The 20,596-nt window shown below is 44.8% G+C and overlaps 1 long non-coding RNA gene across 1 annotated transcript; it reads right to left on the reverse strand.

The window, feature by feature from the left end:
- Positions 1–9,560: 9,560 nt before the first annotated feature.
- On the reverse strand, positions 9,561–20,094 carry LOC129384270 (uncharacterized). The gene is made up of 3 exons (XR_008612003.1): positions 20,003–20,094; positions 16,676–16,771; positions 9,561–11,795 (listed from the first exon to the last, which is right to left on the reverse strand). It is a non-coding gene; the product is annotated as an uncharacterized lncRNA (long non-coding RNA).
- Positions 20,095–20,596: the final 502 nt, after the last annotated feature.

Consider the following 20,596-nt stretch of genomic DNA (forward strand, 5'->3'; position numbering starts at 1 on the left):
TGAAACATTTTTTGAACATAGTACCAAAAGTTTGCCGATCTGTCGTAGAGGCCGCTGTGAACATTTGAACCAACCATTACTACGCTGTACGGAGCAGGGAATTTACGACCTCGTGTCAAAAACAGTAAAAATCGCTTCCTTCCGCTTCCACAATATCGTCATGCTCCGAGGTGGCAGTTGCGTGCTACGTAGCGTAGTGTGCTTGCTGCAGGCGCCACAGGTTGCTACAATGAGAGAGAGAGAGAGAGAGAGAGAGAGAGAGAGAGAGAGAGAGCACTTAATAATATTAAGGTGGAGCCACTTCCTCGCAGAGTGGAGCCTTTAGTTGACGGTCTCATGGCTCGCACCACTCTTCCTGCCCACTGGATCAGCCGTCGCTCCTGTTCCGGGTCTAAGCTGGTCAGCGCAGTCTACCTTGGGGAAGTTGAAGGTGAATTGATAGGGAAGTAGTCCGGAGGGTGTAGGGATTCCCAGATTCAGTGATGTATCGTGGGCTTTGTTTCACAACAGGGACAGTAAAATGTATAATTTGTGAGATGGAAGAGGTGTAGCTAAAACAGACAGGGGAATGAATAAGGTTGTAGCTATCGCCATGCGACGACATTAGCTATCGCCTTGTGCCATGCGACGACACCAGCCATCACGTGTGCTTGGGTTCAACCATGCGAAGACGCATTTCAGTGTCCGACGTACTTCGCTGCTACATCGACAGCGGATGCCCGTGTTGTACTTTGGATATGCCATGGGTCAAAAGCAGGCCACCAAAGCGTACAAGAGGTGTGAAGGTAAGAAGTGACCAACCTGAAGACTACGAGACATGGATGATGGACAACATGTTCTATATGTTGCTTTTGTTGTATCTGTATAAAACTGGCCTCCATGCTTGCGCTTAATTTCATTCTAAAGTTAGGCCACGTGAAAACGCAAGCGAAAAGCCGAGGACACCTAAACACTTAATATGAGTTGTGAATGCGAATTCACTAATGTCCAATTGAACGCTGCTGAGCCATCCCTGTTGCGCTGCGTGTAATGTTTTCGAGTTTTGACGTGGTGTATATCGTCAAGATTTACTGAACCGCTGCTGTCTCACTGCGTTGAATCGGCACATTTACAATTCGCGTTTCTGTGCTAAACGGTCGCTACGTTCCTCAGGGTTCACCTCCGCCACTCGACACCACTCCGCTTCGCGTTTTCGAGCCTCCAGACGTTCGCTTTGTTACACACACTTCGCTGCATATCGAAGACGTTCTGCGTCACGTCGCCGTACCATCTCCGTCGAGTCGCGCTAGCGACGTGACGTCGCAGCGATTTCCGCTCCCCGATTTCCGCTCCCCGATGTCCTCTCCCCGATGCGAACACCTGTCACGCTATCACGGCAGCAGGTGTTCTGATTCCACCGCTTTGGTTCGTCGAGGTGCGCTCGTGACCTGTGCCACAGCAAATAGGAATTTAGGTTCCATTTTTCTGCTACGGATGGCGCCGGCTGTTTCGCTCAATGGGCCATTTCATGCTTTCGCAAAAATAAACATATTATGGACTGAACATGAAGACAGTAGATGACAATTTGAAATATTGCATTATGAGGTTCAGGAAAATAAATAAAAGGCAGAGGGTGATGCTGCTACTATTCACTCGAATAAAATATGGAGAAAAGATTACGTGGTAAGAGATTTGTTTCATTTCTATTTCTATGGATTTCTTCCCGGAGATGACCCTGGGAAGGTTAACATGCAGTAGCAGCTGGCAAAGAGGGTGGCGGGGCCATAAAAACTGTCACAAGAACCGCGCCACACAGCCGAGCTGTTTTTCGCCAACTGCGTCGCAAGACCAGGCGCAGTGACTGGGCTTGAAAAGTACCGAAAAAAGTAAGAAAATTAGTTAAAATAACGTTGGGCGTCAGAGAAAGTGCCAATACTATAAGATTCAGTACGTGAGAAACTGCGTAACCGCACCGTATGCGACTAGCGTGCCAAAAACTACAGAAATAAGTTAAAGTAATATGGGGGCTCATAGAAAGCGTCGCAAACATCTCGCAGTACGATTCATTAATTCAAATTACCTGCGCCACGACGGCCGCGCGGTTTTTCGTTAACTGCGTCACAAGTATAGCCTATAGGTGCCGTGCCGCAAGCCTAATTGCTTGAAATGCGTCGCAAACTGTGCAACGAAATTTCTCGCCTTGCCGCAGTCCAATAGTGCAGTGGTGCAATGTCGAAGTTCACGAGCAACGCAAGAATTCGCCGGGAACTCACCAAACCAGGCTAAATCCAAAACTAGACAAACAGGCAGACGGGTGATCGAACAGGCCGACGCTCAGATGCGCGGCCGGTCTCCCTCGCTTCGGCGGTGTCTGACGAATGACGCATGCACCTGGCCAGTCATTTGCCGGTTCGCTTGCCGCTAGTCTACGGAAGTAAGCCGCAAAGTTTCATTTATACGCAGATATTTTTGCTTTCGCCGGAAAAGAATAGAAAAAATGAAACAAGTTGTGTTAATCTCATTTCACATGTTTTTTTTTTTCGATGCTCGCAGCAGCAAACGGTCGGCGGTAATACTATAGCGTGTCGTGACGTCTTTCCTGTTGCCACTTTTCGCCGAGTGTCCTTTCTCTATGCTTGCGGCGTTGACATTCTGTGCAAGAGCCAGTGTACATACCGCGCTAGTAAAACCTATGACGTAGTCTAGCGTAGGTCTTGAAGATACCAGCGTGTGCGCACTGAAGGTTGGCGTGGAAAGCGGCGCATACTTCGGCGCCGTCGGAAGGGCAGTTACGGCGATAAACGATTCCGACGTGGATGGCGAAATGCGAAGCTCGTCGGCATTACCCTCGGGATGGTGGGCTTGCAGGCGTATCCGAGAGGTAATCTATCAAACATGAAATCCAGGAGTGCTTGCGCTGCTCCAAAGCCATGTCGAGCTACGCCGACAACGCCTCGTCACCCGCCGCCCGGTTCTGCATCAGAAATCGGTTTCCGGCTTAATCCCACGTTTACAAGATCCCACCCTCCTCTCACAGATCAAGGCTTTCGTGCGGAAAGAAGTTGCTCGCCAGATCTCTCTCATCTCCCAACCGCCGTAGTCCAGTTTGTCCCTTAGTCCGACCCTACAACACGTTATGCTATAGAAAGTGCCCGAGGTCCTTTCACAAGAGCGGGCGCCTCAGGTGACTTATGCCGATGCTGTCGCACTACCACCGACGTTCCGGGCTCCGCCTCCGATGCCTAGCCCTGTTTTAACGTCCATGCCCCCACGAGCTCGTCATAGCTTTGGCACAGCTCGAATACTTGGGCAACCGTAGAGGGGCTTTTCGAAACCAGCATCTGAAACGGGTTCTCGTCGATACCCTTCGATATATGCTTTATTTTATTGTCCTCGGTCATTGGCGAATCGACCCGTTTACAGAGGTCGATGACATCTTCGACACAGATGGTAAATGTCTTACTAGGTTGTTGAGAGCGCGACTGCAGACGCTGTTCGGCGCGAAGCTTGCGAACAGCAGGGCGGGCGAGGACCTCGCTGAACTTTGTCTTGAACACAATCTAGCTTGGGATATCGCTTTCGTGGTTCCGAAACCACAAGTGGGCAACTCCGGGGAGGTAAAAAGGGACGGCGGTTAATTTGATGATGTCATCCCATTTGTTCACACTGACGCGTTCATAAAATGAGAGTCAGTCATCAACGTCGCGGTCGTGGGTACCGCTGAAGATGGGAGGGTCTCGCTGACGGAGTGTGCCGGGGCATACGTTGGACGAGGGAGCAGGTCATGGTGGGCTCGTGGTGGTTTCAGTGAATCATGATAGCAGAGTCCGGCTGTGCAATTCCAGTATTACAGGGGACTCGGCAAACCTCCACAAATTATGACGAAGAAGTCCCCGACACGGCTGTGGACGACACGAATGACGCCGACTGGATGACACAACAGCGTAGGCTTAGCCAGACACACCAGGAAGAAGGTCTAGCCCGAGCCCCCTTCACGTTGGGCTGGCAATCCAGCTGCGGAACTCTGCGCAGCGCACTTCTTCATTACAATAAATAAATAAATAAATAAATATATAAATATAAACTTAGAATTGATTATGCCAACAGTTCCGCGAGTTAAACTGTCTTCGTCAGAGCAGTTTGAATGTTTGTGTGGTCTTTAGTCTGGGCCAACATAGTAGCTCAGCGGCGACGACTCCCCACACCGTCGGGCAGATTTCAGAAAGAGGGCGGCGCAATCACCCGACCACTATTGTATTTCATCTACTGGGGGCCGTTGCGGGAACCTTGAACGCGTGGCTTAAGAGTTCCGCCGCAACGTGCGCGTCCGGACGAGCGTGTGCGGCGGGGGACCGTATTGGAAGAAGAGCCAGTAGCGCGGTTGTCCAAGGATGTCGTGGCACCGGGTGAGCTTGACTTACTATCACAAGCAACTGTTGAGGCAGCCTGGCATCGAGTCGTGAGCGGCAAGTCACGAGCGGTGGCGGACTGCGTCGTCCGGACTCCTTGAACAGTGCCGTTCGGCGACGGAGGGTTGCGAGCGTGTAACGGTTTCGGCCCACAGAAAGAAACCGTGCTACATGTGCGAAGGCCCGCTCACCCTCAACAGCCGGACATATGCTAAGCGTCGAGCACCTACACCACTTTCTCCCACGCGAGGAGCGTACGCAGAGAATGGTCGCAAACGGAAAACGAAATGGCGACTTCAAGGGGCAAACACACTTTTTTTATATTTTAGCTTCGTAATGAACTTCTCGATAAATCCACGTAAGGGGCGCGTGTAAGTATAATGGACGTTAAGTATAAATTTTCGAAGTCTCCAACAATATGCACGGCGTTCGTGTGACTTCTTTTTAAAGAAAACGCTATTTTATTCATTGACGCACAAAAGTAACCGGAACACCAGTGCATTTCGTCGGACAATTTGAAACTAAATATCACGAAACTGGTGCAGTCCTGAGAATTAGTTCCAAGCGAATACTCCTTGCGAACTCACCGGTTATAAATCGTGAAGTATTTGATTTCTCTTAGAAGTAATGGTTGCCTGATGGAGCAATATTTAGATCAAGGATCAGAATTGTACTACCTGCCACACAATTTTTGAAAATTTGGTGTAGCTAAAAAAAGCAGCCATTATATATCATATGTATAATTCGTACATCAAACTTTACATTGGATTTGATCATCTTGCAAATATTTATATCATACATCGCCTATGCCTCCGCTCAGATCTCAGTTTCTTGGGGCAGGGGCACCCCAGTATTGCGGGAAGAGTTGAAAATCGGGCACAATTTATTTGTTTTTCTACAACTATCGTTTTCCATTTAACTCCAGTTTGGTGAATTCAACCACTTGTAACCACTCTCCTCTATAATTCCGTAATGGCCCTGAAGGTAGGCTAAATAAATAAATAAATAAATAAATAAATAAATAAATAAATAAAATAAATAACTGAATAAATAAATAAGATTTGGTGAATACGTTTTGCCATTGCATTTGCATGTGGAAACACTGAAGGAGCCCCCATTCCAACTTCTCCGACAAAAAGGACGCCAATAGTGACGACAACAGCAATAAGAACGAGTGAGTAAAGCTTGGGACAGTTTGCAGAACAGATCTGTACCGAATATACACGTCATGAGTACAGTGGAACGGTGCGTTTCTCAAACCGTAGCCACGTGTCGTAAAAATTGGTTTGCCCTCCACCCGTTGCCAAATCGAATCGTGAGTTTATATAGCCAACGTAGTAGGATTGTGTACGCATTACATAAATTATGTACATGATGCACGACTGTGCACCACATGGTCGAGCGGTCACTAATGATCGCTCGACCGTGCACGTTTCAGCTTTCTGACGAGAATCGCTTAATATATATATATATATATATATATATATATATATATATATATATATATATATATATATATATATATATATATATATATAAATATATATATGTATACTTTATCCAGATAATTGTTGATGCTCTGGCCAGTTATAGCGAGACTTGTTAATGGACTGTGGACTGCAAAAAAATGAAAAAAGAGAGCTAGGAATAAGCTGAAAATTGACGTTCTTAATAGCGAAAATTTATTTCGATGGCAAAGGGGCAGTGGAATATCTTTTCTTTCTATTGCCTTTAAAGGAATTGATTAGGTTCTGTTCGCATGCGGATCGCATGCATGCAGTCACGGTGCACTTTATTGTATTTCGTAGGTTTTCTGTCAGGCTTGGAGAAAAACCTTTAGGCAGGGCGTATTGACCAACAAAAAGCTGGTTTAAGGATTTCTAGGGATAGCCTAGAGGTTTCTCATTTACACTTTGGCCCAGAATAGAATAATTATGTTGAGAACTACTAATACCAAATTAAGTAATTAGGCTAAATACAAAATATCTAATCTGACTTGCTCCAAATGACAGGAAACAACACAGGTTTTCGAAAAATGCAGCTTTATCTAGCAGGTCGATAGACGGAGCTCTTACACAGCTTTCACCACTCCCATTGATAGCTTGTGCCTCAATAGTGATTTCGCACGTATATTTCCCTGAGCCCCACCTCCACAGGACGGCTCGATGTCTTTAAAAAATAGCAGCCGTGTGAACACGAGAGTTGTTTCTTCAGCTCCTAAAAAAATTAGCAGAGTGTCTCGGTTGACAGACCCGAGGCGGAAGTCTGCGGTTGGACGTTCCAAAATACATCGAAATCCTTTTTGTGAATTGTGAAGAGCGAGTGGTGTACGAGTTACCGCTATCCTGCGATATCAAGCAGACAGGACAGGCAGGACGATGTCTTAATGACCGCTCAAGAGGGCATCGTTTAAATGTGAAGGGATTACCGTGACGGTTCTCTGTCTGCTCAATGCCACGAATCGGCGGCACTCCTTTGTTTCGTGTTTGTGTATTTGTGGCCAGGCACCAAGATAAATATGTGCACGAAATTATTGAGCTATGTAAAGCCAGGGCTAATCTTAATCACATTCTGTGGGAATGTCCACCGGCTCCCTCTGAGGGAAGAATAACGTCTTTAGAACAATGGGAGACCTTATTATTCAGCTCCGATCCGGAGATTCAACTGAAGACCGTTTGACTGGCCGAAACCGCCGCTAGGGTCCAAGGACTCCTGGCCGTCGTCTAGGTGGGAAGGCTTAAAGCCTTCCCTACATCGGTTGGACAAATAAAGTTTTACAATCCAATTGAGGACAAAACACATTCTTTAGCATCATTGTATGCTTTTATTTGATCAAGTTTTGCAAGTTGAAATGGAAGGCGGTATCTTCGAAAGTCTTTTCTGTACATCGGGTCTTGCATCTCTCTTATTCTCAGTGATTTGACCTGCTATGTACGAGACAAGAACAAGACGTCCCCATTGCGAGAAAAGAAGAATGTAAATAGAATGTTTAAACGCATTCGTGACTTCTTATTCTTAATTTATTGTTCTACATAAGTGCTCAGCCTAGCGGTGCAAAATTTACTTTGTTAAACAGTGTCTTATGCCGCTACAGGTGACGCATCAACTGCCTATCGAAGGAAAGCTCTATGGCTTATGCACCTCGGTCTGCACCTTGGCGACCACCATGTTGGAGTTACCAACGTGGTGCTACCAAGCCGGTGCTTCCCTATCATTCTTCGCCTTTTGAACTGGTCAGTCCGGTGATTGCAAATACTTGTTCTCTGGACGCTATGCTCAAACGTTCGTCCAATTTGATGAAAAACAACCTAAACGAACTGGGGGTCCGCTTTTCTGGGTCCGGTACCCAAATACTGCATTAGTTTCAGTTGCTGGTGACATCTTAAAATTGTCGCAATATCGATGTAAAGTGCTAGTGTGGCAGTGTAAAAATCGCAAAAGGAAAGAAATTGCCGCAGAAGCAACCTACGATGATTGTGGACGGTAATGCGTTAGCATTGAATAAATATAATGACACAAAGTATTGCCACCGTCAGAACGAGGTATGTAGGAGGTGTGCGCTGCAGCGGGATGCCTCTTTCACGCTTCCCTAAGAACACTGGGCGCCATCTAGTGCCGCCACAGCGAAGCCTGCCAGTGTCCTCCGAAATCCATGGCGCCTGAGAAACGCGTCATGTAGCGCTGGGCTCCTCTATGCGCTTCTTTTGGATACAATCTGCCATCTAGTGGCACTGCCGCCAAGTCTGAGCGTAGCCTCCGAGACGAGAAGCATGGCGTGCCTGCCTATGCAAAGGCTGAGAATTGTTCTCGCTTGGTGCACACTCAATGGCTCATACTAAGCAATGCAGGTTGCCGAGAGATTCATTGAAGAGCCGCATATATCTAGTGCATACATGGCGCAGCTCGCTAAAGCTCAAATTTTTTTTAGACTGCTGTGTTTTGGTTATGATAACAAAGTTCAGGTGCCTACCAGAGTGGCAGGGTATGCTGAAACTCTTCTTGAGTTGTGTTTCACCAACTGCAAAAATTATAGGCGTGCTGGCATTCTTGTACCTGGAGTCAGCGACCACTTACCAATTTTCGCATTCATCACATCACACACAAGTCAGCGAAAAAGATTTGCTTCAACTTATTACAGATACATTACCACCGAGAAGATCAAGACTTTTAAAGAATTAGTTTCTGAAGCTCACAAGAGCCAAATTCCCAAAATCACTGACGCTGTATTTGCGTAGGAAATATTTTGGTGAAAGTTAGATTTCATAACTGTGATTCCCACCTGTATTAAAAAAGACAGACAAAAAAGCGAGAAAGGCATGGATCACTTTTAGCCTCACTTTTACAAAAGAATGAAAGAGCTATCTAACCTACTTAACATCTTTATCAATACAAAACCGATGGCGTACTTCCTTCAGTTTGAGCAGACAAGGGATATGTTAGGACCTTATATAAAGTGGGCATGCATAAACTACTACGAAAATAAGTTTGCAAGCATTATAAATGATCAGGAAACAATTTGGAATACTCTGAACGGTGTTTTGTGAAGAGCGAACACATATACTATTTCGGAACTTTTACCGGAGGGCAAATTTTGCTCAGGAGCAATGCTTGCTGTTATGTTCAATGACTATTTTCTAAGATCAGGGGCATTTTCTGAGATGAATGCCGATAATCCGTATAAATTGCACATCACAAATGACAATAAGGAATCAATTTTTGCGGCTCCCACCCATGAATCGAAGACGAATTTATTCATGATGAACACGCGGAATAGTTGTGCAGCTTGTGATTATGGTATAAAAGCAGGTCATTATAAGCAGTTTCTCAGTATATTAGCTTACCATTTTATATACATGCAACTTGATTCCTTGCACTGAATATTTTCCTATAAGCTCAAGATAGCCAGAGTTTATGCTATCTACAAAGTTGGCGACTAAAAGTGCATGGATACCTGTATGCCAATGTCTACGTTGCCGATATTTTCAAATATACAGACCTTGCCATGCCAGAACCAATTTCAATTTACTTGAAATAGAAGCTGCCGAACGCAGCTTTCATTCGGCGTTCCTCTTTCTATGAAATCAACGAAATGCAATTTCTTTCTTTCTTTATTTGTTTATTTATTTATGTATTTATTTATTTATTTATTTATTTATTTACATTGAAGGATATTGTAACAAAGCACCGATTCGGATTGCAGAAAAATAAATGTACCGAGAAAAAGTTGCTAATATAAAGCCAAATTAATTGATAATTTTGGGCAGAAACTTCCCACAACTGGAATATTTCTCGATATTCAGAAAGCCTTTGATGTCATCAAGCGCGAAATTCTCTTAGAAAAGCCAAACGAACACGGAATAAGATGTTCGTGATCACATATATTGAGTTCAGTGCACTGGCGCGCAGCAGGCAATATCAAAAAACGGGTAAAGTAATATACGGTGTCCCGCAGGGGTGTATAAGTGGCCCCTTCTTGCTCCTGTTGTATGTAAATGATATCGTATGTATACCACTAACACCGAACATCATTACATACGCTGATGACGCAAACTTGGTTTTCTGTGGCAATGATTCAAGTAATCTAGAAAAACAAAATAACAAACAAAAACAAATTTGAGCTAAACACTAAAAATACATGACAGGTTGTTTTTCGACTTAGAGAAAGATGTATACTCCGCAAAATTAAAGTTACATTTCGAGGGGTTTTCATTGAACGCGCTGCATGTCATAAGTTGCTCGGCATTAATTTCCGTGAAACCCTAAACTGGCCATTTCACGTCAACAAACTTCGTTCAGATATTTCACACTCTTCAAGTGTAATGCAAAAAAGGTGTTTATTGCCGCTTTGAGTAGCAAAGGGGCTTTATTATGTGCTAGTGTTGTGAGGAATCTTCTAGTTTGTTATTTGGGGCACAGTGGCTCAAATGAGTAAAGTTCTCATACATTGCAAAAGACAATCGTAGGCATAGATGAAGGCGTTCCTCGGCGAACGCATTCCGCCCAGATCTTTCACAAGCACCACAATGTAACGTTTGAAAATATTTTTACAATAAAATGCGGACAAATATTTACGACCAAATCACCTGAAGCAAGAATGCATTCCGTGAAGCTTACTTTTGGAAATAACATGCCTATAGTTTCAAATACGCTAACTGTAGACTGAGAGAATCCGGTCAAATCACGGCAGGCAAAAACTTGCACACATGGTTCCTCAGCTAATGGATACAGATCATGTTATTACCAGCATGATAGAATAATGCCGCTCAGTAGCGCTTTTTGTAAGGTGATCCACGCTTATCTACTTACGCCTCAGAGGTTATGTTTGGTTATTTTGTGAAGCTGATGGTTAAGTTTAGTTATTTGGGTATTTTTCTCTCCAGATCGATGTTACATCCATACCTACGATGTGCGAAAGCACGCGCAAGTGTTGCAATGTTATACATTTATTTAACCTTATAGTCTGCTTTCTGATTTGTTGTACATTTGGAATGTTTGCGACCCTATTGTTGGGAGCAAGCGTTGGTAATTTTATTTTTACGAGCTGTGTGTAATATGCTGCCTATTTGTGTGCTTCTTTCTTTATTACTTTTTTCACGTTTTTATTCATAAATGTAAATGTATGTGTTCTTCTTTTCTAACCGTATTGTTGAAAATGTGGTAGCCTATGGTGATAATCAAATTTCGTTGATATTGTAATACATAAAGTTTTACGATAATTTAACTATACACCTTGATAAGCAAAAGGTCCCTTGACACGTGCCTCGTATTGTTTGTTCCTTCTTGTTTTGTTTTCTAGATTGCCCTTACTTTTGTGACTTTTGTATTTCCTCTTGCTTACGATTCTAAGAGCTTCGTACTGTTTATTTTACCAATTTAATGGCAATATATTTTAGCGCATTCTTGTATTTCTTCTTTTCCTATTGAACAATGGACATTCAATTCATTTCGCATGTCGAAAGAAAGATACATAAGGCAGTGATCGCAATGAAATGACCGACGTATTCTATCACACAATGGAGTCTTTACACAAGGACTCTCTTATGAAACTAAGGTACAGTATACATGTAGCATAAATACCACAGGGTAGCTACATTATAAAAGGAAGAGGTATATCCAAACACAAGAAAATGTGCAGTCTTCACCACTAATCGTAGCAGACGATCAGGCATAAGGTCCTTTCCCTACGCCACGCACCGTAGCGAATGTCAACACTTGCTAGGAGACACTATTGCAGTCCTTCTCGTTGGTGTACTTCATGAAGTCCACCAGCTTACTGAGCAGCTTCAGCTTACTGTACTGGCTCGTGTATTTGACCTTATTGCACGGGGCAGATGACTCGTCGGCATCAATGTCGTACCCGGCGATGCTGAAGTTCAAATTCTTTACTCTCTCCTTGTAGGCACACATCTGCGACAGAATGTAGAGTGCACAGAACTTGAAGCACATCGCATAGAAAGTGGAAATTAATTCCGCGTTAGGAAAGCATCCTGGGCCTTTCCGGAAAAAAGTAATCGCCTTTCTGCATAAGCAGCCATGTTTTTGATAGCACAGCGCGTAATGTGTCCCACTCTTATTTCCATTTAGCGATTTAGAAGCAAGCTCACGAGAATAGCTCCTTACGGCTGGCTTGATTGCCTGACGCGCATGCGTGTATCGTAGCTCTGATAATCAATGTGTTGCGTCGTTCACGCTGTTTTCTACATCCGTCTACCTCAATTCTCTTAAGAAATGGCTACGTTCTCGCGCTCATGTGGTAAGCGCTGTCATTAGCAATACAGAATTTTAGGTCATCCGGAATTCCGGGAAGTGTTGGCTGCTTCCCGGTTGAGCAGGGGCGCGAACGTGAGCTGCCGGACTGGTTGCGCCAGCTGGTGGCGCAACGCTCAACCACACAAAGAGAGACGTAATTACTATATTCTGCTTAGCTGCTGGTGTAAATTTTCGAGAGGGGCGTAATCGTGCTCACAATTACGCCACTGCCGCAAATTTGCACCAGTAGAGAAGCAGGATATGGTGGGTTACTGCAATTTTCGCTCTGTGTTTGTGTGGTTGAACTCTCCGCCACCAGGCAACTCCACCGATCCGGCCGCTCACGTTTGCGCCCCCGCATATCCGGCAATCCACCCAACCTGCCCACGCTTGCCGGAATGGCGGACACGCTAAAAGTCTCTAATTGGTAGTCTTTTCCAAATTCAAGATGAAGCGTTTGTGGCAAAGAATATATATATATATATATATATATATATATATATATATATATATATATATATATATATATATATATATATTATTGCTTGAAACAAGTGTTTTCTTAGCATTAAGAGATGCGACGGCGATATCTGCAGTAAACAGTTTTGTTGCTGTTTTTCTACCGCGCTCACGGGAAAGCGTTCTTAGTCGCAATGATATTCGTGTCAAGATATCAGATTTGGTACATCTGATATCATTGTTGCAACATATTAAATAAATTATCTCACAGACTCCGGTTTCGGTTGCATGTCGGTACAAGGAATTTTCCCATAATGACATTGTACAACAATGACTTCCCAATTTGTATGACAAACAACTGCGGGAAGAAGCTACCGTAGACGATTGTCGAAGTCGACTACGGCATTTCTCGCATGATCCTTCCGTATCTTCCCGCTCCATTCCGGTCATTCACGGCAAACCTTATACTCGTAATTTGATTAGGCGAGGCACGCATAAATAATCGAATTCCGGAGTCCTGCCTGCCAGAACAGCAATTTCGTCACGAAGAATGCCATTATTGGGGATTACGCAATGATTTTGAGCCCCTTGAGTTCTTTAAAGAGGGGGAGGAGATTTCAATGAAGAGAGAGGAGGAGAGGCCGGCTGGGACAGCCTGCTTCTAGCCGGCTACTCCTCACCGGAGTGAGGGGAAGTGGGAGACGCCGATAAGACAGAGAGGTAGACGGCAGGTGACTATGATGAAATGGAATGAGCTACAATATACACTTTTTCCAATACGCAGATGCGCGCTATGCAGACGCACTACATGCAGGAGTAATCGTGTCCCCGTAAAAACATTCCTGCGCAAGCACATTTCGCACGCTATTCACATCCCATGACAAACACAATCGTCTAAGACTCTCTGGCATAGAAGGTAATAAGTGATGTTATGGAGCGTTGGACATGGGTTCTTCAATTAAGGTGCACCAAACACACGGCGCACGACAAATTTTGCATTTCGCCCCTATAGTAAAGCAGTGTGGCCGGCAACGCAACGCCATTCCCAGTAAGCCAGGCCGGTGGGTGGTTAGATAAGCACATTTCGGTATGCGCGCAAATCGGAGACTACATTCAAGAAATTTTGATTCAGTAGGCGTGGCTTTCCCCGAGTTATAGAACTCGATAACAGTGTTCACACGAGGATATCAGATATCCCTCTACCAAGTGCGTGACATCCGTTGACGCACACAGTGCGCTTGGCGACAGACGTTTTTTCTCGGATTTGCCCGGGGGTCGCTCGCATGCATGAGTTGACAGACGGATATCTAGGGAATCTCGGTTCTCGGAGTCTGCCTTTTCCCTAGAGACGATACTGTAACGGAGGACGACGCGCGTTACTCCGTCTTTCTCTAGCCGACCTGCACTATGCGGCCGCAGGTAAATACTCCTAAATAAGATACTCTTTCCTGGTGCTTCGTGTCGTAGCGGCGACAGCACTGTGCTCCTAAATTTAAAGTCCCTGGTCCAAATGGCATGCTAGACAGTTTTCTTTCGTTTCCTGATTTTTTTTTTCAAACGTGTACAATTATGATATTTTCCCGTTTGACTTCGCCAGTAGTTGTTTTCATTGTGTGCTTCCCCACCAGGCTTGACAAGGTGATTTACTGTCAAGGGAAGCAAACTACGGGAAGGGGCAGGTGTAGAGGCGAGGTTCGGTAAATACTGCTTTAGCGGCCGCAAACCAGTAAATAATGAGACCTGGTTGCTGCGATTTTCGGTCATTTAAATTGCGCTTGTTGTGTTCTTGTTCATGACTGGATGGTGCTGAGCCCAGGACGTGTCCATGCGGCACAACAACGTGGCACTGCAAGGCAGAGCGCCTAACACGCACTGCGAAGCGGCCGAGTGGACGCCACGTACGCCACAATGGCACGGGCCAACGCCACTGACGACAAAAAACGTTCGCTCGCCATTGCAGACACCGCAACTATCACTGTGATCCAGTTTGGAAGTGTAAGCGGCACACGAAAGCAATGCGCACGGTCCTCCGTAGTACCTAGGCTAGCACACATTAGAAGCATGAGTCCCGTGTGAAAAGTCCCCGGATTTCTCACTCGCAGGTCACGATGAGAACGACGCTCGGCCTTATACGAAAAGGATGTTCTCGTTGCCGATCTGACACGAAATTGATGCGTTTCGCTGGCGTTACGCTGTGCGCGGTATAAGATCTGCAACGCAATATCTCTGCTTTGGCAGGGATGGAAAAAAAATAAAATAGAACAAAAGAAAGTCTGTAAGCTCATTTTCTCTATTTGGCGTATATACCCACACAACACGCCACCTAACAATCTACAACAAAAATTCACCGAGGATTACCGTACTCCCTAATGCAAAATTTGAGCGCAGCTTTATACGTGTTTTCATTTCGCAACAGAATGGCTGGCGCGAACAATCCATCTCGTGCAGCACGTTGCAAACGGAGCCAGGTTTAGCGTGACTGCTTCGCTAATTTGGAGATCACGAGAGCCAGCGCGTGGGTCACTCGTGGGCACGATTCACAGCAGCCGTCGCCGACCGACTCCCTCACCAACAAACGCTAAGCTGGCGCCATCTCGTAGGCATAGTCGCCGCACTACGCTTTTCTTTTCACGCTTTCGCCATACCCTCCTCCCCTCTCCGCCTCATCGTTCCACTGCACCCTCCTCTCTGCTTCTCTCCTCGCGTCTTTCATCTCCCGCAGCGCTCCTCGTTCGTTCGCTCATCCTTCGCTGCGCTTGTGCGATCGCTTACGCCGACGCTTGGCGGGGGAACGGGCGCCCAGGAGCTGCTGCTCCTGAAACAAAGACTCTTATGAGGTTTGACTCACCTTAGCCCTCAGTGCATCTTCCGGGTCAAACGTAAAGACCCCAGTACTGTCGTTGAAAAACGCTGATTTACAGTTTTTATTATAGAAGTATTTGCCTTTAATTTTGTTAAAGCAGACCTTTGGTGCAGAGAAGAAAGAAACGAAATGCAAGCGCCAGATTTAAGGCGACGAAGATCTTTGGCGGACGAACGAAGTTGGTTCCGTCACGTCTACAGGCGCTCGTTTACTCGGTTTAGATTAACTGCAGGAGGATAAGATTCCTTTATTTGCTAATGAGTCCTCCAGTGTGATAAGGAGTGCGCGTTTACATAGAATAAAAAACGTATGGCGACGAAGACAGGCGCGCAGCTGACAATTTCTTGTTGAACTCAAACAATATTTAAACAACTATCATTTAAACAACACAGAAAAAACAGACACAAACACAAAATCGACCAATGTAACGAAATCAGAAGGAAATGGTGCGCCTGGGTTTTAAAGGGTGCACTACGTCTGTGCATTAGACCTGGTCGTAGCTGGCTAATACTCCGAGGACCGCATTTTGTACACACGCAGAAATATCCTATAGTTTAGATGCCTCAAGATTCGTCGCACTGGCTAAATTGGTACAAGATCAAAGGCTTAACGACGAAGATAGGTGTTCGGCTAACACAGGGATAAAAGATTGCATGTGTTTTCCTCCGTTGCATTGATTTTCGCTTTCGGGCGGTTGTCTCCGTAAAAAAATTAACACCTTGGTTTTATTTTGTCTGGTTCAATATATATATATATATATATATATATATAATAAACGAGAAGAAAGGGAGTTAACCGAGGGGCCCGGTTTCTATTAATCACAGTATGAGAAGCCAACAAACAACGACACCAACGACAACATAGAGAAAATTACTTCTACCTACTAATTCAAATAAAGAAATAATGAATTAATGGCAGTGACAATGGATGAAAAAAAAATACAATTTGCCGCAGCTGGGGAATGATCCCGCGTCTTCGCATTACCAGTGCGATGCGAATACGTGGAATGGTTACCCATCTGCGGCAAGCTGTCCTTTCATCCAATTTCACTGCCATGTATCATTTCGCCTAATGCAATTAGTAAGTACAAGTAAGTTCCCCTATGTTGTCCTTGGTGTCTTTGTTGGCTTATCACTGTATATATATATATAACCTCAAGCAAACATTTTTATGTTCAGTGTGCACGCCTACACGTTGGAAGGAATCTTCAGTTTACCTGTCGTCGTCAAGCTGGGGGTGATCGGCAACGTGGTCGGCAACAGGGTCGACTTCTTCGTAGTCATCAGTGGGTTCGGCGGCTCCTTTTCGGCTGCTGTCGGCGTGCGAGAAAGAAAGCTTTCTGAGACAAAAACTAGAGCATAAAAAATGCGCCAAGCACAAGAATTCCTTGAGCAGGCTTATTTTGATATGTACTGTTTGCCTAAGAAAGGAGGAGTAGCACGCATCACCCATAATGCGGAGCTCTCCTAGAAACATATCTTATAACAAAGAAATTCGGAGTATGAAAGCCTACAGCTAACTATAAAGACTGGGAGTGGCAACTGGCGTGGATTTTTGGCACGGTTTTAGAACGCCGTACTACGCGAATATCTTACCACAGCAGCTGTCATTTAAGGATGTCCGGGAAAAATAAATTCGACGAAGCTCAGCCGTAAACCTGAAATCAGCTGCACAAACGTCTCTTTCCGAAAACCCGTTCCAAACGGCATCTGATGTTAGAGGCAATGGAAACATTTATTGTTTCGAGCCGATTTCATGCAGTTAAAGAAGATTTACGAAGGAACTACGGAGTTGATTTGAGTATTCCAGATGTATAAAACACTTATAACTTCGCCTTCAGGTCGCCGTAACTGCGAAGCGCGAAAAGCTTTAAATGTGTCATAATTACTATGGCAATATCACAGTAATAAAATAAGCGAAAAATTATTCATATAAGAGCGCCGATGAGCCAGCACATTCGCTTGTCCAATAGTCGTGCGCTTTCAACGAACGGAGATTGGAGACAGTAATATCGGTCATTACTGCGCCTGTACGATGTCGGACAAAGCTTCGCTCATTTGAATCGGACACGCGAACCTTGTCTTTGCTTTTTCATTTAGTTCAGTTCAGGTAAGACGTTGCAGGCACGCAAGCACATGATGCTGGGTGTTAGTGCGTGAATTGTGGCGGGTCTTTCGAAAACTAGACATCACAGGACGTTGTCTGAGACGGGAGCTCAAAGTGTCTCTAACATCGTGGGCGGGGACATTTCGGGTATAAATTGTTTAGTTCTGGTACTGTATGCGCGCCAATGCAGTGTCACATTTAGTTATCATAAGTCGCCCTCCCGTGGTCACTTGGCATGGGAAATACTACCAGTTGTATTGATCCCGATGGAACTGCGTCAACATACGTAGAGCTTTCATGCTCAGAGTGCAAAGAAAGTGTGAGGGCCTTCAGCAGCCGGAAGTGTAATATCGGTTGCCAGCTGTGCAGTATGAGAACATGTGGAAAACAACACCACGTGATGAAAGCGAACGCTGCCAAATATAGGTCCGGCGCTTTATCATGTCACAACGTAGTGTGTCGGACAGCCTTGCGCCTTGCAAGCGGACAAAAATGGCGCGGCAGGTAATGGAGGCTACCGCACCAGCCACGTTGTAACGCGGGATATGAATCCAACACTACGCGCGTCCCGTGAACGGTGAACTTAGTCGCTATTGGAGGTCAAACGTGGCTAGGTGATATCCTAGCGGACAGTAGGAGGAAGCAATGGGGTTAAGTACTACCTGCAATGCTTATGGAAGCTAAGGGGCTGTTTATTAGTTACAGAATGTGTTCCGAATAAGAGAAGGAGAAAGGAGACAGATGACAGCGGCCCCCGAGCTAAAAAGCTTTACCTTGTGGGCTCCTTTATAATGCCACCTCGTGTTTTGATCCAGCAAACAGTCGGCATTGCGTGCCCAGCAAAAACGGAGAAGACGACGAAGTCAAAGCTCCCGCGCCAGCTGGAGAACCGTCCCTTCTTGTCTAGCATTTTTCGTGTCTGGCTGCTGGTACTGTTGCTTATCATCACCATCAGCCTATTTTATGTTCGTTGCTGGACGAAGGCCCCTCCCGGCGATATCCAGTTAACCCTGTCCGGCGCCAACCGATTCAAACTATAGCACCCACGTATTTCCCGTTTTCATCGCCCCACCCAGTTTTCTGCCGTCCTCGACTGCGCTTCCCTTCTCTTTGCAGCCATTCTGTAACCATATTGGTCTACCGGTTATCTAAGCTACGCATTACATGCCCTGCTCCACTCTGTCTTTTCTCTTAATGTCAATAAGAATATCGGCTATACCCGTGTGCTCTCTGATCGAAACCGCTCTCTTTCTGTCTATGGTAAAGGAGAGATCGTTTTTCTCGGGTACCATTGCACCAATTTTGGTGAGGTTTCTTGACCTTAAAAGAAAAAGAAAGTCAGATTCAAAGTGCTGTTCAAGCGGATTCTTGAGGTTAACAGCAAATTTGTTATAAATGTTCTCGGAAATTGCAAATTTTCAGAAAGCGAACTGTCATGTTTACAACTCTGAAACTATCGCATATGAAATCACATTTAAAGCGAAAAGAATAGGTATAGTATACATCACCCTTCAATATTTTGAGAAGTAGCAGGCTGAACCTTTTGCTAGACTCGGCATAATTGTTAAAGGGACAGTAAAGAGAAAAAAATGATTTCTTCTGCATCAGTAAATTACCTTTCTATGACCCCAAAAACACCACTCTTTTTACGATAAGGCACTTAGTAAGCGAGAAAAAGCGCAAGAACAACAGATGGCCGGCGACGCCTCCTTTAAGTTCTGCGCCTGTCACTGTGACGACATGGATTTTGATGGCATCTTCTAGGGCCTACTTAAGTATATAGTGGTAGAGATTGACTACATTGTGTTCTAAAGGAACCAAATAATAAATATGGGAAGTTTCGGAAGCCTTTACACAGCCAACGCAGCACAAAAGCGAAAACACACTTTGGAATCCCTGATGTCACACTGAAGTACCGGCGTCCGGGTGTCGGCGCTATATTCAAGTACTCATACTTCGATCTTCATTTTCTCAACTAATAATGAAGCTATTATTTTGAAATGACTGCCTGCAGAGTTCTCAATCAATGCTTTATTAGTGTAAACTGACTTATTAGTTCGTTTTAGTGCCCCTTTAAGGAGAATAATTTCGCTAGCAATTGGCGCTGATCTTGCAATTATGAAATGGCCCTTAAATTGAAAGTGCTCGATAGGTGACAAGGTGAAATTTTTTATTTTTCATTGCGATTGGTCGCGAAAGTAATCCATCACAAAAGACTGAATAGCGCGAACTGTCTCGATGCGACTGTATAAAGGACCCATTTTTAATATGTACACCCCCTGTAAATATCAGATATCCTGCACGAAGCTACAAGCACGTCGCTTTCGGACATTTGTACATGCGCTAACACGCAGTATATGTGGAATATAAATTAGAAGGTATAACAACGCATTGCTGCGTAACCACAGTAGTCATTGATAAGCAGATGCGAACTCACGCGTCTCTTTCAAGAGATACCAAGTGAGAGCGATGGCGACCACGCCCACTGTTAGGATTGCGGCGATGCCGTCCAGGATCGGGAAGGCTGACGTCTCCCTGTAAGGAATATTGAGCGTGCGAAAAGCAATATGAGTATTTCTCAAAGTTAGACGAAAAACATACGCGTGGATGGGAACCAAATCACTCCTACGGTAACAATGAAATGATGATTATGCGTTACTCTTCACGCATTTAAGCATTATGAATACTTTTTCTGAAAACGTGATCTCCATTTCGCAAACGGCGCTTATCTAAGTGTCAAGGTTACAGTGCCCGCTGTGAGGAGCTGCGACGTCACGAGTCGCCGATATGTGGCCGAAGGACAGAGAAAAACATAATTCTGGATTTTACAGATTTACTTTTAGTGAACATACAATGTTTCTATATACGGTGTGCGAAACACGATTATACAATTGTACATGAACATACACGATACACGACCGTACATGTACATCTTAAGGATTCGCAAAATTTTATTTGTGAAATCCCACCGTAGCGTATACTGTTCCATCAAGATGCGTCAAATGTGTCCCGTGCTAGCCGCCATACACTT

This window comes from Dermacentor andersoni, chromosome 8, assembly GCF_023375885.2.
Source record: "Dermacentor andersoni chromosome 8, qqDerAnde1_hic_scaffold, whole genome shotgun sequence".
Classification (NCBI taxonomy): domain Eukaryota; kingdom Metazoa; phylum Arthropoda; class Arachnida; order Ixodida; family Ixodidae; genus Dermacentor; species Dermacentor andersoni.